The sequence below is a fragment of the Diceros bicornis genome, chromosome 35, assembly GCF_020826845.1.
Source record: "Diceros bicornis minor isolate mBicDic1 chromosome 35, mDicBic1.mat.cur, whole genome shotgun sequence".
Taxonomy (NCBI): domain Eukaryota; kingdom Metazoa; phylum Chordata; class Mammalia; order Perissodactyla; family Rhinocerotidae; genus Diceros; species Diceros bicornis.
In genome coordinates this window covers 10,847,992-10,870,466 of record NC_080774.1, presented here as the reverse complement: position 1 = coordinate 10,870,466, position 22,475 = coordinate 10,847,992, and the positions used below count along the sequence as shown (strand labels likewise).

The 22,475-nt window shown below is 50.0% G+C and overlaps 1 protein-coding gene across 1 annotated transcript in view; it reads right to left on the bottom strand.

The window, feature by feature from the left end:
* The window catches only part of RPH3A (rabphilin 3A), a 95,808-nt gene extending 73,798 nt beyond the window's left edge, over positions 1-22,010 (bottom strand). Inside the window, exon 1 of the mRNA XM_058532274.1 lies at positions 21,907-22,010. The gene's annotated coding sequence lies outside the window, so the exon portion shown is untranslated. The remainder of the gene's footprint in view (positions 1-21,906) is intronic.
* Between the last annotated feature and the right edge of the window lie 465 nt (positions 22,011-22,475).

The following is a 22,475-nucleotide window of genomic DNA, read 5'->3' as shown; positions in this document are numbered from 1 at the left end:
GAGGGGCATTTATCACTTTTGAAAAATGGCATCAGTCTCTGCCCTCTCATCTGTGGAGCATTTTCATGAACCGTAGATGGGAGACATAGCATTCCCATTTTACAGATGAGGAAACTGAGGCCCTGGTTTGCCAAAGTCACACTGGCAGCCAGTGGAATATCCGAGGACTCAGACCTGAGTCTTGTATAAATCAGCCTTCTGACCACCCAGCTCTATTGACTGTGGGTGCAAATAATGTAATATTTGGTGAAGCATATTAATTTGCTGTTTTCATATGGCAGATATGGGTGCATAGTGGCAGCATATTATGGTCCAACCTAATAATAAAAATAGCTCTGCCGGACATTTTCTACTTGTTCCTCGGATCTATTCACCCTCCAAGGTTGCTCTATGCCTGGGAGGCTGGCCCGTGGGGACGGGATCAATGGCTCTCTTGCCCTCTGGTTTCTGGTTGGGTTTGTCTAAAGGGAGGCACCAGTAGGCGATTGGAGGGAGGGGAGAGACAGAGGCTGGGGCGTTTATCCCCTGGACCCCTCGTGCTGGTCACCGTGGGCTGGCTGTGGCCCTCTATTGGAGGTCACAGCTCCTGTCGGGAGGACCTCTCCATACGACCCGTTCTCTTCTGGGTCCATAACTGTGCCTCGTGCCTCCAGGCCTGGAAGGGATGTCTCCCTCCGTTGGGCGCTGGGTGCTCCAGCATCCTGGCCGCCCTGACCTTGCTGGTTTGCTCACACGTCTGTAAACAGCCTCTTCATTAAACTCTCCTCACTTACCCCTCTGGGAATGCCACCAGTTTCTGCGTGCCTGCCGTACCTCAGGCACTGTTCTAGGTACTTAACTCACCTAAGCCTCACAATGACCCGATGAACGGTGATTATTCCCCTCTCCCAGGTGAGGCACCTAGAGCACAGAGAGGTTGGCTAACTTCTCCCAGGTCACACAGCTAGTAAATGATGGGGCCCCTTTTGGAATCCCAGTGGTATGGCTCCAGGACCTGTGCCCAGCTCACTATCCTGCCCTGAGGATCTGTCCTTAGCAAAGGTGGGGTGGCATAGAAATTAACAGCACCAGCCTTCAGATGGGCAATTTCCATATCCTGCCCCATTCCATCTTCAACACCATCCTATGAGGTAGGCTCTGAAGTCATTCCCATTCCTGAGATTCAGAGGGGTGCATTAACTTGCCCAAGGTCACCAGGCAGGAATGGTGGAGCTAGCCAAGGTACAAGCCCAGGAGGTCTCCCTTTAATACCAACTGTCTTAACCACTACACTGCACAACCACTTTTACAGCACAGCCACCTGGCAGACGTGGCAGCAACAGGTGAAAGGTACAGTAAGGGAGAGTCTGGATTAAGGGAAAAACGGCTTGCTAACCATCAGATGTATCAAAAGGAGGATGCACTACTTTGAGAGGTAATGAGTTCCCAGTCACTAGAGGTAATCAAGCACAAACAGCAAAACTACTTGTTGGGGCTATTGTAAAGAGGGCAGTGTGCTTTTCTGAAATCTCTTTCTGCATTTGGAAAGGAAAGGCTCCAGCTCACAGACTCCTCCCTCTCATCTGTGGGCAGAACTCCTTGACTTAGCCTGACTCTCTCATCAAGCAGGCAGAGCCAGGCTCCGGTGACAAGACAGGAAGATTAAGTACTCTGGCCTTAGATGCTCCCTGTCCTGGGAAAATGCATATTTCACTTCATCCTTGTGAGGAAGAGGCAACTAGGCCCCAGGAAGGGCTCTGCTTGTCTTCCCACCTTGTCACAACACACACACACTCACATCCCACCTCCACCTGCACCTGCCTACACCCACACCCGCACACCTCCTCCACACTCACACGTACTCCCATGTAAACACAGCCCATTCACCCCCACAACCCACCCCCACAGCCCACCCACAGCCCGGTTCCCACCCACCCACCTCACACACCCATCCTCACCCATCCCTACACACCCACACTACACATCCTCTAGCACACACACTCACACAGGCGCCCACGCGGCCCCCCTCCTCACCCGCAGCGCCACCCCCACCACAACACACTCACAGCCCTGCCATTTACCCCCATACCCGCCACACCTACACCCCCAGCTCCACCCCCACCACAACACACTCACAGCCCTGCCATTTACCCCCATACCCGCCACACCTACACCCCCAGCTCCACCACGCACATGCACGCCACACTCATTTTCACCCACGGTACAAATTTCTTGACAGGATCTTCCATCAAAAGCTCAGGCTTTGTTGTCATATGGACCTGGGTTCAACCCGCTCCAAACTCAAGCTGGGTGAGCCCGGGCAAACGATTTCACTTCTCAGAGCCTCGGTTTCCTGGTCTGTATAATGAAGGCTGTAACAGCACCTACTTCACAGGGTTGTTGGGAGGTTGGAGGGGAAACAGGGCAATACAAGGTATCGAGGCCCGTGCTGGTACAGGGCCAGCCCTCACGAGGCAGGTGTCACCCGGGTCTTCTCTGCCCCCCCAGTAACATGGGTTACAGAGTCTCTGGCCAGGAAGGACACCTCTTGTCTCACGCAGTCCAGCCATGCCCACTCCCCGGAGTGCGGATGCTAAGAAATCCGAGACCACTTCAGAAAGAACGAGAAGCTCCTCTTCGTTCCCATGAATAATAGATCTTGAAGCTCTGCCTCCATCCGTTCCCCTCTCCTGCCCAGGCCCTCCTGGCGCCAGTGGGGGAAAGGGACAGAGAAATGAATCTCGGGTGGTGTTGGCTGGAGAACACGGATGGACCACAGAGTTCCTGTCCCTCTCCCCGTGTCCCCACGGAAACAGCCATCAGGACATCAAGTATGGACGGAGCACTCCGCAATTTACAACGCCCCGGGCGGGGGGCGTTATGACGCCCATCACTGGAGGCAGAGGAGTGCAGAGGTTGAGAGGGGCCAAGCTGCCAGGGTTCGAATCCCAGCTCTGCTTCTTTCTAGCTGTACGATGTTAGGACAGTTACTAACCCTCCCTGTGCCTCAGTTGCCTCATATGAAAAACAGATGATAATAATGGTGATAATAGTACCTACCTCATAGAGACGTTGCAGGATTAAATGGGTAACACTTGCAACGCGGTTAGAACCGTGCCTGGCACGTGGTTAGAACTAAAGAAAGAGGAGTAAGTTACTCCCATCACACCTCCGGGATCTAAAGGCTGATAACAACAGCTGAAACAGTATTTGCCGTCTCCTACGGGCCAGGGGCCACGCTAAGTCATTGACATACATGGGCTCACATCACGCCTGCAAAGAGACACCAGTGAGTCCATTTCACAGATGGGAAAATTGAGGTTTATAAAGTTAATTGCCTTTCCCCAGGGTTGAATCAGAGCCAGTAAGTCGTAGGGCTGGGAGTCAAGGGCAGTTTGACTCTAAACCCCCCCACCATCTTCTTCCTCCTCCCCATCCTTCTTCATTGAACTCCGCATAAATAGAGCATTCGTCCTGTTCCAGGCACAGTGCTGAGAGCTTTACACATGTTAGTACTTTAGCATGGTGTTATTTAACTTAACTCTCAACTCGATCATTAGCCCCATTTTATACCAGGAAACTGAGGCAGGGAAAGGTTAGGTATTGGCCCAAAGTCACCAGCTAAACAAATGGCAGAGCCAGTATTCAAACCATAGATGTCAGAGTCCATATCTGCATACACCACACATACCCCACACCACACACACACACACACACACCCCTTCAAGCTCCATTAGACGTCACCACCCATTCCCTGACTTGAAGACTTTCTGGAGAGACCTTACATCAAAACCACATCTGAGGCGGGTCTAGTTTCTCTTTCAAAGCTACTCACTCCAGTAGGTGAAGCATTTGTACTGCACTGGGGGCAGACAGGGACACACACACCCTCTCGACACCCAGCTTTCCAGGAACTTACATGAGTTATCAAAAGCATATGAGGCCAACAGCAGACAGTGAACCACAGGCCCTGATTCTATTTGTTCTGGGGCAGCACCGTAGACTGTTAAATTGATGTCCTCAACGAACATGCCTTCCACATGGTGTCGACCCTTCCACACTAACTCTGGCTTAGCATGTGACTTCTTTTGGCCAATGGGAAGTCAGTAAACAGGACACAGGCAGAGTGGAGTCAGCCCCGTCAGAACACCGCGGGCTGAGATATGGAGGAGATGGTTCCCTAAAAGAAAACTGGAGTGTTGGTACCAGGAGAAGGAGGAACAGATGTCCACTCCACCCCCATGGAACTTTCCGTCTTGTGGAGGATGATTTCTGTGGACTATGGGAGGCTACGCCCTGAGTTTCTGAACCCCAAGTACATTGGTGGGGTTCTGCCAGGTGGAGAAAGCTGCCTGAGAGCGAGGCCCACCCAGGAGAAAGCAGAACTGAGGGATGATGAGAACTCAGTCCTCATGCCATTTTTGAGCCACTGGATAGAGTCAGGCCTCAGCCAGGCTGTGGATTCTGGTTACATTAGCCAGGAAATGTCCCTTTGTCTCACTTGAACTAGTTTGAGTTGTGTTTACAATCAACATCATCCTGATTGATACACACACACACACACACACACACACATGCACACAGTCGATTCTCACTATTTGCAGACTCCATATTTGCCAATCTGCCTACTCACTAAAATTTATTAGTAAGCCCAAAAGTAATACCAGCGGCATATTTTTGGTCATTTGCAGACATGCACAGAGCAGCCAAAAAACATTGAGTTGCCCGACACGCATGGTCCCAGCCGAAGTCCAACAGGGGAGCCTCTGCCCTCTTGTTTCTGCTTTCGGACTAGAAACAAGCCTCTTGTTGGAGGTCTATTTAGTGCCACGTTGTTTGCATTTTTTTGGTGATTTCACTGTTTAAAATGGCCCCCGAGCATAGCGCTGTAGCGCTGTCTGGTGTTCCTAAGGGCAAGAAGGCTGTGATGTGCCTTATAGAGAAATATATCTTTGTTAGATAAGCTTCGTTATGGCATAAGGTATAGTGCCGTGTGCCTTGAGTTCACTGTTAATGAATCAACAATATATATTATTATGGAATGAATGTCTGTATCCCCCCAAATTCACATGCTGAAACTCTGCCCCCACAATGTGATGGTATTAGAGGTGGGGCCTTTGGGAGGTGATGAGGATTAGATGAGGTCACGAGGGCGGGACCCTCATGATGGGATGGATGCCCTTAGAAGAGTCGAGAGAGAGTTTGCTCCCTCACTCTGCTCTCTGCCATGTGAAGACCCAACGACCAGTCAGCAGTCTGCAGCCCAGAAGAGGGGTCCCAACAGAACCCGACCACGCTCTCACCCTGATCTCGGACTTCCAGCCTCCAGCACTGCGAGAAATAAATTTCCGTTGTTTGTAAACCACTCAGTCTCAGGTGGTTCGTTATAGCAGCCCGAACAGACCAAGACATATATTAAATAAGGTGTCTTTAAACAGAAACACATATAAAACAAGGATATGTGCAGATCGGTTGATGAAGTGTGACCAGAGGCTCACAGGAACTCACCCTGTACCTCCCCCAGGAGCAACAGTCCACGGTTTGCTAGTTCAGTGATCACATAGAATGTTTATAGAACAGAACTACTGCGAATAACGTGAATCGACTCCCTCTGTCTGTCTCTCTGTCTGTCTGCCTGTCTCTCTCTCTCTCTCTGTATATATACACATATATGTAATGATATGTTATATATAATATCTTAGTGTATGTATAGGTATATACGAGGTGCGCATATACATGTGTACATATAAAATACCAGACTAATCGGCAAGTGCTCCTCCCTTTCCTCTTTTCCCTCTTACAATGAGGACTATTAAGTGAGACAAATAAGAGCTTAGGAGCTTGGTCTGTTTTCTATTTTATTTTTCAGAGTGTGGTAGAGGCAAGGGGCAGATAATGAGATAATTGATGCAAAGAGGCAATCTGGGAGGAAAAGTGCCAAGGATCGACTAAGTACTGTCATTACGGCTTGTTTCCCGGCCAGCTTCTCCCACGAGAAACCCAAGGTGCATTTCAAACCCCGTTCCTCCCCCGTCACCTTTCCGGGGCAGAATGAGGAAAAGCAGAAGAATGGAAACCTACCAAGAGGCAACGTATTGGCTCGGGGATTCACCAGGGACGGAAGACTGACAGGAATCATCCAGCACCCAGCCTTTCTGGAGTCTGATCAGATAACAAAGCAGGGCTGGGAGCAAATGGGTTTATAACTATATTTTCAATCTCATGTCCACAGAGCGTGCTCAGAGGAGAAAGTTTTGCAGCGAGCTAGGGGTAGTGGAAGTGGTTCTCCTCCAGCCAGGCTGTCAGCTCAGTTTCTGGAATAAACTGGGTCACTGGTGAGGACTGGCTTGAGGGTACAGGAAGGTCCTCATCTTTCAAAGCCGAGGACAAGTGAGGATTGAGTCTCTTTGGCCCTGATTTCCAGCTCTTTCTTGAGGAAATGAAAGCTTGAAGGTCATTTCTCTCTAGAAGAGGAGTTGAGGCTTTGCAGTTATCTCTGAGTTTTTGGTCTGGTTTTACATGGCCAAGCTGCCATGTGCAAATTGAGAAAGGAAACTAAAGTGTCTCCAACAAGCTTTCATGGGGCCGTAGAAGCCCTGAGTGGAAAGCTAGGCTCTCGCGACGAAGAACTGAAGACTGCAGGAGGCATTGTGCTAAGGGTCTGAATTTAGAGGCAAGAGGAGGAGGTGCGGGTGACACTAACTCCTCCCACGTCACTTCACCTGGAGCTTCTGGAGACATCTTCAGAACGCCTCCTCAGTAATTACCTCTCCTGGGACGCCAGCCTGTGTTCAACTTAGGGACCTGTTTGATACGAAGTGGCTAAATCCAGAAACTTCATTGGGGGCTGGCCCTGGCTCATCCCCTGCTAGCCTGGGACCTGGGGCAAGTTCCTTGGCCCCTCTGTGCCTCACTGTCCTTGTCTGGAAAATGGGGGTTATAATTGTACCTTCTTCTCAGGGCTGATGGAAGAATCGGGTGAAATGGGCATGTGGGCTCCTCGTACGCTGCTGGCCCACATTAAGTGCTCAGAAACTGGTAGCCCTCATTCCAGAACAAGGATAATTCTGGTGTGAAGTCCTCATTGCCCCTCACGGCATGTGAGATTTGAATTTATACCCCTCCTCTTGTTTTCCTGCCTCCAGCACCTTGCGTCAACCTTTCCTCTCCCAGGGGCAGTAATCGCCAAACTCTTTCAAAACTCTCAGATGGTCAGTATTCTTATGGCCCTGGTCCCCCAAGATGATGGGGGGCAGCTGGAGCAACCAGAGGGAAATGGTCAAGAACCGGCAAAAGGCGCTGACCCGTCCCGGGAGACCCTCCTCAACTCCCCATTTGCACAGCACTTTGCCACCCTACAGAGATTTCACAGTTTAAGCCTCATAACTTCCTTGCAAGTCACGTAAGATGGGAGGTTTAGGGCCCACTTTCCAGATGCCCAAAATGAGGACACGTGACGTAAGATGACTCTCCAAAGGCACATTGTGGTAAACAGAGGGGTCGCCTTACAACAAAGGGTCACATCCTGGGCTGCACCCTAGAATCACGAGGGGCGAAAGAGCTAAAAATGCTAATTCCAGGATCCCAACCAAACCAACTGAAGAAGATACTCGCAGTGGGTACCCGCATCACAGGTTTCGAAAGTTCTCCTGGTGATTATCACGTGCAGCCGGGGCCGAGAACCACCAGCTTAGAACCCCGTGCCCCCACCCACACCCTCCTCAGGGTCCCTTCCCTCCTGCCAGTGCACCTTCAACTTGAACGAGCATCAGAGTCGCCTGGAGGGCTCGCGCAAGCAGATTGATGCCCACCTCCTAGCCAGCCCCGGAGTTTCTGCTTTGGGAGGCCTGGGGCAGAGCCTAAGAATTTGCATTTCCGATAAGTTCCAGGGAATGCTGACACTGCTGGTCTGGGGACCACACTCTGAGAACCACGGCTTTATGCAGCGCCAGAAAACCGGGACCCAGGAGACCAAATTTCCTGGTTCACGGTTTCCCTTCTGCTGGCAGCCCCCTCTCGCCCTGAGTCAGAGCAAATAACTCTGGGGTATTCAATGTTACCAGAAAGTGGGGAAGGCCAGGGGAGGCTGAGGGCTTTGGGGCTTTTCCTTCTGTTTCTCTCCTTTTAAAAATAATCCACCACTTAGGAGATGGTCGCCGCGCATGTGCTGCTTGTTCTTCCATACGCGGCCCAAAGCCTTCGCCTGCAATGCAGGTCTTCTTCAATATTGAATACGCCTGCTGCTCCGCCAGCAGGCGCGGTCGGGGTGAGTAACGTTGATATTGACAAAGGCTTAATGTGATTAATCGGGTTAAAAAGACCAGACTGCTGAGCTGGTTTTGTAAAAGACCGTCCCTTTCTTCCCCATCACCAGACTCTCTGGTGCCTCAACACCTTCCCTGTCCATCCCTCACCCTTCTCTAGGGCTTGGAGATTTTTTCCCTTTTGCTGCTTTTGGTGTGTAAGGAACCGACAGGTGAGTTAGAGCAGCCTTGGGAGGGGGCAGGTTTTGAACAAGAGCAAAGAGTATTAGACTCACACTGTCAGTGTTCATGTTTCCAACCGATACTTATTGAGCACCTACTGTGTGCCAGTGCACTGAGCAGACAGTGGTCAACAGAACAGTCAAGTATTCCTGTTCTGGTGGATCTGACCATCTAGTGGGGGGAGACAGACAAAGAGCAAAATAAATAAGTACTATAGAGGGTGTCACATGATGCTAAGCGCTAGGGAGAAATAGGAAACAGAAGGAGGAAGCAGAATTCTGGAGTGGGGGTGCAATTTGAAATAAGATAATCAGAAAAGGCTCCCTGAGAAGGTGATGTCTGAGTAAAGGCCTAAAGGAGGTGAGGCAGACAGTGAAAAGGATTAACAGGATCCTTTCTAGAATCTTGAGCTCTGAGATTTCATCGTCATCAAAATAATAATAACTGTTTGTTGAGCGCCTCTCACGTGCCATGAGTGTTCCAGGCAAAGACTATGCGTATTGACTCGTTAAATTCTCAAGACAACCCAATGAGGTAGATGAGATTGTGTCCCCATTTTTCAGATGAGGAAACTGAGGTGCAAGGAAATTATCAGCTTGCTCCAAGTCACACAGCAGCTGAGCTGGGATTTAAACCCAGGTAGACTGGCAACCATCCCTAACATCCTCCCTCCGCTCTCTCCCTCCACATTTTCAGGGAGAAGCCCGCACCGTGATTAATTGCAGAACAAAATCTCTCCCTCTTTGGGGTCTCACTGTCCTCCTCCTTCCCAGGGAGTTGGTGCTGCAAAGAGTGTGGGGCACGGGGGGCTTGGCCAATACACGGAGCCCTGTCTGGGTCAGAGTATTTGTCAAATCTCCCCAAGTTCCTCCCTTGTGTGTGACTCTTGTGCTGCAGTGAGGGAGGCCTTTTCAAAGCAGATCAGATCACGTCATCCTTTTGCTTCTGAAACTCCATTGCTCTTAGAATAAAGACAAGTTGCTGCACCATGCCCTGCAGGTACCACCGATCTCATCTCACACTGAGCTACCCCTGACCCCGTAGCTCAGATCTTCTTTCAGATCTTTGAATGCCACCTCAGGGCCTTTGCACATGCTGTTCTCACTGCCATGAATACTCTTTTCTCCTCTCTTTACTTGGTTAACTCCTATTCATCCTTCAGCTCCTAGGTCAAATGTCACTTCAGGGAAGCCCTCCCAGATTAGGTCAGATTTGAGACATGCTTTCATAGATCTGTGCCTCTCTCTTTATAACCCTTGCCTCAGGTTGGAATTATACATCCATTTGCGTGATTATAAGTAGACATTCCTCAAGGGAAGATACCAAATTTAAATTGTTTTCTACTATATCCCAGCAGTGGGCACAGTGCCTGACCAATACTATAAATGACCAAATAGAAGTTGAAGATCCCTCCAATCAAATATTTCTCAGAAAACAGAAATTCGCCTTCCATCCTGGTCCTTAAAATGTTTTTCATACTGTCAAGCCATCTCTCTCAGTTTATTTTGAATAGCAAAATAGTTTCAGTCCATTCTTTCTAAATTTTTCAACCACCAGGCAACTCCAAATGGTGTCTCTTCCTCTTCTCGTTCTTCACCAAAAGGTATTTGCAGTAAACGACTTTTATTAAAGTTATAAAACTTTCTTTGCTTTTCTGGTTTGTTAATTATTTTTTAAATTTGTATCAATGGCAGAAAAAACAGTTTTTATGGATCAATTGATCATTTTATATAACATGTGATTTTAAGTATGTGTGTGTGATATAATTAATGAATCAAATACTATAAATGGGCATTTGACCATTTCATCTGCATCCCTAACAGGTTATTTATTTAAGTCTGGCAAAACATTTTGTGGAGTTGGGGGAGATCGATCATTTTATTAGGAAAATGTGGAAACTGAAGGTCCACCTTTCATTTGGGGTCATCTGACTTACATGGTAATAGATGGTCCATAAATACTTATTGACTGACTGAATGATTGTATGTTGGTTGAGGGGGGCCCAAATTACAATGCAGAGGAGGCTAGACATTCACTTCGGAGTTATCGCCCTAACAGAAACGAACTCGGACTCGTAGCTTCATGCAATCATCTCCTAATGTGCATTTAACTCGTAAGGATCACGCTCTGTCTTAGGAATTTTATTTCTTCAGTTTGGCTCCAGAAGGCAAAATGATCAGAAGCCACAAGGGTCAGATCAAGTCAACATCAGGAAGGACGCGCATGCTCACCAGACCTGTCCGACAAGGCACAGGATGCCTGTGTAGGTGCTGAGTCCCTCTCCCTGGAGGCATTCAAACCCACCGCCCAGCGACTGATGAAGAAGATTCATCCACCGGAAGGAACCACATTTCTCCCAGCATGACCCATGGACCAGTGCAACAGAATCATCAGGAAACTCTTTACACTGCAGATTCCCCGGCATGACCCCAAGCCTTCTGACCCAGAATTTCTAGGGAGGGGCCTTGAGAATCTGCATTTAAAAAAACACTCCAGGAGATTCTTGCACACACTAAAATTTATAACCCCTGAGGTTAATGACAGGACAAAATTACCTCCCAGATATCGGGATTTCTCAAATGAGTGAAATTCCCTTCCAAATTTAAGGGGGCCTCCCTAGGGTTGTCAACTTTTGCTGTTGTTATTTGCGAAGGAGGGCACTAAAAATTTTTTAAAAAAAGAAACTACCATCGACTATTGCCAATGTTTCGTTTCTAAAAAATATATTTTAACGTGAAACGAGCAGAAAAGACATAATGTCAGGCTAAAGGAAAATCTGTTCTAGGAAAATTTAGTTGGCAACGTTTTGTCCATCTGTAAACGCCTAACCCTGGTCCTTTTGCCAGGGCCACTGGGGACTTTGTTACGGGCCAGATGCGAGTTTGGAAACCACTAGCATAGGTAAGTGACCTTCAAGAGCCTTCCTGAATTGGGAAGATCCAAAGATCTGAGAACAAGTCTGTACTGGCTGCTGAGAGGTAAACCCATGGTGACAGTGGTAGTACCCTTGAGAGCTCTGCCCTAGGAACCCATTTGACCCTCACGAGAACCCTACAAAATACGTGCTATTAACAGCATCCCCATTTTACAGTTGGAAAAAGCTGAGCTACAGGGAGCTTTGGTAACTGGCCAGGTCTGCACAACTAGCAAGGGGTGAAGGGGAGGTTTGAATCCAAGGAGTCTTGCACTTTTGATGCTGAGCCCCTAACTGTGGGGCTATCCCACCAACGAGTTGGGTCTTACAATGCCTGGTACACACACACCCCGGGCTTGAACCAACCAACTGATGGCACTGAGAACAGAGAGCCCAGAGGTTTGCTGATGGCACATGCAGGGGGATGAGGACAGAAGCTTGAGGGGTCCTAACTTCCAAAAAAGCATGAGAAGTAGCTTCCAGAACCCTGACTGTCTACCCTGGAGCTCCCCAGCTCCCCAGCGGGGTATCAGCCACGTGCTGGCGGCCCGCCTTCTGGAGAGAAGGCGTGACCGGATAGCCAGGTGGCTTGGAGCAGGTGTGGCATCCACTCTCACCACCTGGAGGTGATCATAGTTCCAGCTGCCGGGGCCCATCATGAAGGATCCTGAGGCCACCAAATTAGCCGTCTGCTTTTTTACAGCCTGTCTGTGACCGTCATTTTGTCGCTTTTTGTTGGATTTATGCTTTGTCATTGGCCTGGTGGACCTGCTATGCTTCGGAGCTTTGTGGCTTGGCCATTGTCATCCCTGAAGACAACCTTTTTCTGGTCCCTAACTCACCTTGTGACCTTGAGAAATTGGTTCACCTCGAGGGGGCTTCCTTCCTTCATCTGGAAATGGAGGTAGTAATTCCAGCTCTCCTCTTCAGAAGGCTATTGTGAAACAACATTGACTATAGAAGTAATTTTTTAAAAATTTAAGTCTTATACAAAAATAAACAGCTAACATTTATATAGTGCACCACGCACTGGGTGCTGTTCCAGATGCTTCATACATATATTAACGCATGTAATCCTCAGGGCAACTCTATGAGGGAGGTGTTTTTATTAATCCTGTCTTACAGGTGAGTAAACTGAGGCCAGAGGGGCCAAGTAACTTGCCCAAGGTCACAGGCTGGCAAGTGGCACGACCAGAATTCCAAGGTAGTCTGGAGACAGCAGCTGTGCTTCTAACCACTGAGCACACTGCCTCCTACTGAACGGTGCAGTCCAGTCCCTTATCAGCTTCACATTCGTGCTTTAAATCCAAGCCAGGAGGAGCTGAAGACCAGAGAGTCCATTTCTGCAGAGCTTTATATGTAAAAAGAAAATATTTCTAAGTTGCTTGATCTTCACACTAACTCTGAATAGTTAGTGAGGTGGTGATTGATTATTATCCCATATTACAGAAGAAGAAACTGAGGTTCAGAGATGCAAAGTCACTGTGCCAAAGGTCACAAAGCCTGGGGGTATCAAAGTCAGGATTCAAAGCCAGATGCGCCGGCTTCAGACCCCACCAACTTGACCTCTGCCTCTCTCTACATACCCATGAGGTCTGGCACTACGAGTGGGCGCTCAATGTTTGTTGAACAAATAATCAAAAGCAAAACAGTAAAGCATCTCCCTGCACCTCCCAAATGACTAATATAATTTAAGAAAATGCGTAAAATATGGGGGATTTACACTTTGGAGCATAGCAACAATTAGAAGCAAAGAAACATGGAAGGATGTTAAAAACAGTGCTGAGTGAAAAAAAGTGAGAAACAATGAGATTTATAGCACAATACCATTTATATAAATTAAAAATACATGTTTTGAAGGTGCAAATACAAACGAGATATCCATTAAACAGAATAGAAGGGTTGCCTATGAGGAGAGGGGTATGGGGTACAGGGATAAAAGAGAATAAATAATGAAAAATTGAGAAAGAGACCTGCAAGGATCAACGCAGGTCATGTACTAGGAAAGGAGAAGGCAGAATAACTCTCAGAGCCCCGTGCCAAAACCAACCTTCCGTGCTAATCTACAAAGCAGACGAGTTCTCCACGGAAAACTGAGAGGCCGCAAGTGAAGCCAGCTCTCCTCACGCTGTCATCAGACGCAAAGCCCCCTCCTGGTCACCAACAGGCGAGCACTGTTTATTTCTCCCTGGAGATTTCTCCCCAAAGAGCTAATGCACCGTTCAGGAGACGACACGCGCCCAGACCCCTCTGCAGAGAATACACAGATACTAGGAGGCCTGGCCCGGCCAGATCAACCCTTCCAAGGGAAAAGAGAGTAAAACAAATCTAAAGAAGTGGCAGCAGGTCCCTTTCTGAAGGGCAAAGGACATGTGTCACCAGTCTGCACGTTGCGGTCTCCCCCTCGAGGGGCCGGCCCTGCCCCAGAATGAGTGTCACCCTGCTTTCGTCCCTTGGCACATGCCCAGTGCTGATCATTCCCTTCTGGCTCTGGTGAACAACAGGCAGGTCTCTAATGACCAGAGAGGAAGCTACCGATGCCAGAAGCTCGCATCTTCTGTCCTGTCCAACAGGCTTTCCTACAAGCCCCCAGTCTCCAGACCTTTGGGAGAAAGACCGGGCCAGACATCCCAGCCTGACACGACGGCAGCAGCCACTTCCAGCGGCTGCATCACCTTTGCCAAGTTCCAATATCCTGCTTAACGCTGACTGGTTAATGCAGCCTCTGCTCATGGGAGGAAAAAACCCTGAGCTGCTGCCGTTTCTTCTGGAGAGAGGGGGACTGCGCATGTTAGCCAGCACGGGACGGGCATTTGCAGATCTCCCCGAAAGGCCCCCTCACCCACCACGCCCTGCTGGTCTTGCCTCTTAACCCAACCCCCCACCCCCACCCCGGGGGCAGCCAAGGCCTCTCTCCACATCCCCAGAATCACAACTGTTGAACCCCTGCCAAGAACAGGTCCTGTCCCCCAGAGCGGGCCCTGCCACTCCTTCCCTCTGGCCCTCTGCTTCCCTGCCACCACCTGGCCCACAGCCCCGTCTCTGGGCCCCCTCGCTGGTCTCCTAGCTTCCACCCTTGCCTACCGCAGTCCATTCTCCACTCAGAAACCAAAGCCATCATTACCAAAATTGTAAATTAGGTCATGTCACTCTCCCAATTAAAACCCTCCCCCCAAATAAGATAAAACCAGACTCCTGGTTCACTCTGGCAGGTCCCGCATGACGCAGCCCCGGCCCTCCCTCCCACCTCGTCCCCCTCACCTTCCCCTCACTCCACTCACTGGCCTTCTTGCTGTTCCTTCAAGACACCACACTTGTCTCTGCCTTTGCACTTGCTGTTCCCCCCACCTGAATTGTTCTGGCTTCTTCTAGAAACTCAGCTCTCAATCAAACTTTACTCAAAGAGGGCAGGGAACTCTGTTTGGCTCACTGCTGGGTCCCCGGGGCCTGAAACAGGGCTGGCACATGGTAGTATACAGTAAATATTTGGGAATGAATGGATGGGGGAATGAGTTTGCAGAAAGCAGTGGTTCTCAAAGTGGGGTTCCTGGAGGAGCAGCATCCACGTTACATGGGAACGATGTGTTAGACACACAAATTCTTGGGCCCCATCCGAGTCCCACTGAATCAGAAACTCTGTTTTAATTGCCCTCCAGGGGATTCGGACACAGGCTCAAGTTTGAGAACGTCTGACATAAAGCCATCTGCAATCTCTCACGGCATCCCCTCTTGTGACAAAGGAGGGAATAACTGGCTGGGTGGTCAGTCTTGTTGGGGGAGGGGCTTAGGGAAGGAGGAGGGGGTCAACGCCCTGCCCTTGACCGACCACTGGCCTCTGAGTGCCCAGGTCTTCTTCACACCCCAAAGCCACACAGAGAACGCCAAGGCTGGGGAGGGCTGCAGAGACCACCGTGTCTCTCCCCCTGAGCAGGACGGTAGGCAACTCGCCCACAAGGATGCCTCTTTGGCCTTTGGAAAGCTCTACAAAATTTCAAGCATTCAACGTAGAAGTAAGATGACCAACTCATTCTGGTTTGCCCGAGCCTTTTCCAGGTTTGACACAGAGAGTCCTGCGAGCCCAGAACCCCCTCAGTCCCGGGACGGTTGCTCACCCTCCTTGGAGGCCTGACTCGGGTCTCAGGGATTCACAAATGCATTCCCTTCACAAGCACGTGGGCACGGTTGCATAGATGAGACTGAAGATGGGGTGGGGAAGGGCAGGAGTCAGGAGAGGAAGACAAGAGAGAGAGATAAGGAAGGGGAGAGGCCAGCGGCAGGGCAGCAGGAAAAAGACGGGGGGAGAGAGAAGGAAAGTGACCAAAGAGGGACCAAAGAAGAAAGCAGAATTTCTAAAGAATGGGAAAGATGGGCAAGGCATCGGGGGCAGTGAAAAGGGGAGACAGAGCCAGAGAGACAGAGATGTAGAGACACAGGCCACAGTGACAGAGGGAGAAACTGACAGGCAGACACAGGGGCAGCTGTGGGACAGAATGGACTGCGCAGATGCTTTGGGGCAGCGTCTCGCATGAAGGGCCTCCCCACGAACTTGGAGAAATCCTCCCTCTTCTCAGCAGCCCCAGAACGCCGCCCCGCCATCAATGCTGGCACCAAAACCTGCTTACATAATCTGTTCTCTACTGAAAGCTGCTTCCATTCACAAGTCGCTGCTTGTCATTGTGTAGATGCGTTAAAGAGGGAAAAAAAGGAAAGAAAGAAAGAAAAAAGACAAAAAGAAAGAAAAAGGCAGCTGAATGAACTCACTCAGATTATATTGAGAGATGACATTTCCCCCCACCCGCTCTCCAAATAAATCCTTCACAAACCGAACATCATTATGATGCTGTCAGATGGGTTTCCTCTTGTTGATTAATTGCAGAGGGGTGGGCAGAAACCCCAGCTTCCTGAGGCGTGTTATCTTGCTCACTAGCTGGATTACTAAACCAGAGTCTGACACGGCTCCATTACAATGAGATTTAAGCATGCATTATGTCATTAAAACTAATGACAGCAAGACAATTACTTCGAGGAAACCACAGACATTCCATACGGCAGCCTGGAGCCTCGGCACCACCGTCTCCCACGTCTCCCTGGCCCAAATAGGGAGCTGTGTTGGGCTAAGAAGAACCGGCTCTGTTCCCTCAAGCCCCAAAGGCCTGGCCAGGCTGGAGGGCTGATCATTGCTGCCTTGCCCCTGAGCCATCTGATAACCTAAGTCCCTGGGTCCTGCCTGAGAAAGAAGCACTCCCTGGAGTGCTCCGAGGTTAGCAGGGATTGGGATCAGCCCTGCTGGGTCCAGCTCCTGTGGGAAACTGAGGCATTCAGCAGCAGAAAGTAATTGGTGTGTGTTGGAGAGGCAACAGCCTGATTCTTATCCTGCTCATCCTGGGGGATGATGGGCAGCGGGGCAGGGAGACTTGGCAAAAAGTCTAAGGCTCGAAACACACCTAGAACTGTTATAACTAACACCTGCAAAAGTGTTTTGCATTTCGGAAGAGCTCCTTTATCTACAGCAGTGGAAGCTTGTGAAAACACAGGTCCAGGGCCGTGCACTCAGAGCTTCTGAGGGAGCAGGTCTAGGGTGCCACCAAGAATTTGCCTTGGGTTCCTTAGGGCATCAAAAGCTTTTTACCCCCCAGCAAAATGTGAACGCAGCAACGTCCGCCTTTCTCTGCCTTCCGCCCTCTCGTCTCCCTGCAAGCTTAGCATGTGCAAACTCCACTCCCCACTCCAGAAAGGCTCCCCCCTCACTTTCTGGAGAGGATTTTACAACTCCTCCTCATTAAAGGGGAAGTGACTAACAAGGCTGGATGCGTTATCCCGCCCCAGCATCTGCTCATCCTCCAAGATCAAAGCCTTAAGACAAAGAAGGAAACTAATGACGGAATTTCAGATATCAGTGAGCTGAGTGAAAACACCCTAAAAAGGGGATAAGGAAGCCCTCTTTGTACCACCCCCACAAAAGATCGCATTTTGTAGGCAGCCACTTACTTTATCTAAATCCCAAGGGTTGTGTCTTTGTCACCATTTTATTCCCAATACCCGCCATGGTCAGGCATACCATAAGTACTCAATAAATGTGTGACATGAATAAATGTCAACGAATGCTCTGGCAGGAGGAGAGAGGGGGCTGTCCTTAGCCTGTAGCAGATCCGACGAAAGCCTTCCAAACTCTTCACCGGTGATGCATCATAATCAACAAACACTAATTAAGTGCCGGCTGCATGGAAGCCTCTGGCAGGACCATAAGCCAAAGGCACCTCCTCAAATTGACCTGTCCACTAGTCAATCAATTGAGGTTTCATTCATTCTTTCATTCATTCATTCACTCATGAAGTCATCGCTGAGCACCTGCTATGTACTAACCTTGACTCCCACAATGAAGATGGCACAGCCTTGGCCTTTAAGGTCTCACCTTGTAGCCCCCCAGGAGCCCTGTGCAGGAGCTCCGTGGCAGGGAAGCACCATGGCAGGGAGGGGAGAAAGAGCTCAAGTCTCCTAGGAGAAATCCACAGGCTCCAGGCTGGTGAGTTGGGATGATTCAGCAAAAGCCTCCCAAGGATTTGGAGGAACAAGGACTCCCAGTTCAGTAGGGCTTCTCCTCCCAGAGCCACTCCTCCAGGGCCTGCCCACCACACTCACAACCACCCTGTTCCCTCGGGTACTCACAAGCTTTAAGGAAAGGAGGTCATTATGCCCATTTCACAGATGGAGAAACTGAGGTCCAGGACCTCCAGCAACTGCACGAAACCCACAGAGGGAATAAGTGGGACTGCGAGTCTCCTGTCGCCAAGCCATGGCCTCTCTCTCTTGGATCCCAGAGCTGCACAACTGGCCGGAAGGATCCACCTTCCTCCACCGCACCCCTATCTTGTTTCATTCGGGGGTGATTCCACTGTTACCATCACCAATATTGTCCCCATCGCTAACATTTGTTGGATATTTTCTCCTTGCCAGGCTCAGTCCTCAGCACTGTGCAAGCATTAACTTAAAATTCTCACAATGCCTTTATTATCCTCACTTTACAGATGGAAAATTGAGGCCCAGAGAGATAAACTGACACGATAGAAAGTGCTAGAATGAGGATCTAAACCCAAGAGATCTATTTCCAGAGCCCACACTCTTAGCCACCAAGCCATACTCCTTTAATATCCCTAACTGAGGAAACTGAGGCTCAGAGAGGTTAAGAGTCTTGCCTGAAGTCACCCAGCAAGGAAGCATTGGAGTCAGAATTCGAACTCAGGTCTGGCTGCTCCCAGAGTCCCACACCGCAGCCCCTCAAACGGCTGGTTGAGGAGGCAGACAGGGGTGGGGAGCAGGAAGGAGAGGAGGCTATTTCTGTGGTGCTTCCTTCACTCTCCAGCACGTCAAGGATCTCCATCCTGGGTGGCAACTGAATACTTTAAGCTCGGCAGCTCCAGCCCACCACTACTGGGTCCCGGATTTATTTTTATCCCAGGTTACAGCCACAGCGCTTAACAGAAATAAACCGTGCTGTTTGCTTCTCATCGCCTTCACATCAACTCCTGATTTGTCTGCATTTACGACCAGCTCCCCACTCAAAGGAGATAAAGAGCGGTAGACAGGTCCATATGTCACGGTGGTTTTTATTAGACAGTCACAAACCCTCTATGACCCACGGCGGGGGCTGGGGGTTAAATATCCCATCCTACAAATAAATCCCCAGAGCAGCCACCCTGACCAGAACACACAGCCTTGAACGGGCAGCCGGATGTGTATGAGCAGCTAGAACAGGGAAAAGGCAGAGCAAGCTCGTGGGACGGACTTTCCAGGCCGCTCTTTCAGAATTGCAGAATCTCTGGGCGCTGCCCCTTTCCCACCAGCGAGAAAGGAAATGTCCGCATTTGTCTTCACGATTATGCCTCCTGATCAGCAGCACAGGCTGGAGAGGTGCTGCTGAAAGTCCTCCCTCCGTACCCCAGCTGGGGAGTGGGGTGATGGGGGGCGGCCAGAGCCAGGAGTGAGGGGGTGACGCCTTGTCTTCATGACGGTAGATTCCTATGTTGCTGTGCCATAACTCACTGTGTGGACTTGGGCGAGTTGCTTTCCCTCTCTGAGACCCCTGAGGGAGTGAGACTAGATGAGAGGTTCTGAACTTGAGGTGCTCAGATTAGGGCATTAGGGAGAGTCCATGAATCCCCTGATGTTGTGTGTTTGCATGAATATGCATCTTTCAGAGTGGAGATTCTCGAAGGGGTCCTGGCTGCCACCTCTGGGGTAAGTCTCTAGAGGGCCTTCAAGGGCTGCAAAATGTTGCACGGCTGTGTATCTGAGGCCGTAAATAAAGCAGACCTCTCTCCAGCTGACCACAGGATTCTAGGAACCTAGCAAAGTTCTCATAAGAGACCCCCATCCTGATTCACCCTAAACAGACCTCTTCAACACACGTGATAAATACCCAAACACAGCGCTGACCCTTCCTAGAAGCGTGCATGCACACACACACACACACACACCTATCGCACAGTCACAGGATCTCAGAGCTGGAACAGGCCGTGGGGTCACCTACACCAACTGCCTCATTGCACAGATGGGGAAACTGAGGCCTGGAAAGGGGAGGCAGAGCTGGGGCTGGCACCCAGGTCTCCTGATCCAAGTCCAAGGCTCTTTCCAGAAGCTTCCGTTTCTCTCTCCCTGGTGCACCACAATGCACCATTTCAAATGTGATGGGGGAGGAGGGAGGGCAGCCTCTCAGATCGTAGCCACCCCCAAGGAAGAAAGGCTGGGAGGCAGCAAGGAGGCGTTTGAAAAGTACCCACATGTGGACAACGAGTCCCGGCCAGCTCAGCTGGGCTGGCATGTGCCGCATGGCTGGATCAGTCATTAAAATATTAACATACTCCTGCACTGGATGGTAATGCTACACTGCAGCCCCTGCGGCTCCCTTCATACCCCCCAAGTCTCCCCCAAACCCACCCTTAATCCAGCAATTAAAGGGTTAACACTCGGCACAGCAGGGGACCCCTAAAGTCCCCTGCTCCAGGGCCCCACCATGGTCCAGCCTGACCAGTTAGTGCTGAAAGTTCCAGATTTTAAATACCACCCACGGCCAGATCTGTGGCTCCTTATTTAAACCAAATCTCCTCACATTCATCATTCACACTTGAGGCTTCCCAAGGAGAAAACTAAGGCAACTTCCTCCTCAAGGTCACCCAGAGAGGGAAACCTGGGATTTTGAGGACCAAATCTTTGGCACTAACCACCGAGCAACCTTCGCCTCTGCCTCACACGTCCTGCCTGACCAGGCACACACCGCGGGATTTTGGCGTCCCCACTTGGCTCTGGGGCTAGAGAAAATGATGGAGTAGGCCCTGCTTACATTTCAGGCTCTCCAGTCTCTGGGGCTGATGTTTTATTCCTCCCACCTCTAAGAATAAGAGCCTAAAGAGGAAATCCTTGCGGGGTGCAGAAGACTGAAGTGGCCCCTGAGATAATGGCGAAGATGCTAAAAATAAGGACATTCATTTCCAGAAAGGTAGATGTAATCAAAGCAGAAGGCAAAGAGAAATCCCCTTTTGATGGCTCAGAGATTAGCAGCAAAGGCATTTTAAAATTAAATGTGAATTTTTGGATTCAGTTACAAGGACCTACACTTCCTACTCACTAACGGGTTGGGGCAGGCTTATTCCATCAGGATCTCAGATACAGAAATTAGAGCAGAGTCTGGCCTGCCCTGGAACAGATCTGAAGCTGGAGCCTGGAGCCCTTCCCCAGAATCTGAGCAAACCCTGTTCCCTTCTTTTCCTACTTGGAGACAGGCTCAAGGATGGAGTCTCCCGGGCTGATGCCAAGATACACTCCCCATACATTCACTTACAGGTTACACCACCTGTGAAAATAAAACATCGTCTACTCAGCAGGCAGCTGGCTGCTGCCTTCTGGCCTGCCTGACCGCTCATTCCAAGCAAAATGTGGTCCTTTCATGACTCCCAGGTCTCCCAATCTTAGAACAGCCAAGCTTGCAAAAAACACCACAATTAAACTACTCAGCTGTCCCTGGAAGATGGTACAATCTGAGCCCTGTCCTATGCAAGCCTCACCTGATGTGCCTAGGCGACCCTAGGCAAGGGTTAACCTTCCAGTCTCAGGTGACCATTTCCCACCCAGGGCCAGGGTGCCCACTCACTAGATCAGAACACCCAGAAGCCCTCTATGCCAGGCTGGCCAGCCCACAAAGTGTTAATTCACTCAGAGAACTGCCGGCTACTTTCAACAGCTTCTGCTGCAAGGGAGAGGGCAAATTGGGCAGAAGCCACAATTTTGATCGCATTGCCTAAAACATGAGCATATTTTTCCCCCTCCCTGGGCACTGAGCCGAAATCTCATTTGGCTTTGGGGTGCCGTTTAGGCAATAAAACACTGCAGAATGTGATCAAATAAATGCGGCCCTGCCTCAACACCCCTTTCTCCCACCTACCCTCTATCCCATCAGCTCATGTACACACCTCATCGCAACTGGGATTCCAATACCCCTAATTCATTTGCATAATTGAGAAGAATATCACTTACCACAACACCAGCGGATTGCAGGGGGAATGGGTGAGCCAAATTCTTGCCAACTCCTCCCTTCCCTGCCGGGTAGGAAGATGCTAACTCCCGATGACTTGGTTTGAAAGCTCAGTAGAGGTGCCTGAAAAAAAATGTTCATTTGACTCTCCTACTCTTCCCAAAATAAAATTGAAGCACCAGCGCGCGCGCACACACACACACACACACCAACTACCCCTAAATCATGCAGGACCAAGACGTAAAGAAATACCACTGCTAGAAGAGGAGAACACTCAGATTCATCAGTGGACAAGGCAAAGACAGTGGCTTCCTCAGCCTGCCTTCCACATGGATGAAGGTTTTCGCTCTGTGAGCCTCTCTCTCCCTCTCTCTCTTTTTCTTTTTCTCTGCCGTCCGCGTAGGCAACTCCGGGCTGCTGGCAGTAGACGAATCAATTGCTTCCCCAGTGCCCGAATCAGTGGCGGCTGCCACCACTGCTGCAAAACCCTGTGTGAGCAAGGGAGTGGGGCGCAGCTTCCCGGCGCAAGGGGAACCAAGCCTGCTTCCCACCCGTGATTTATGTATGAGAT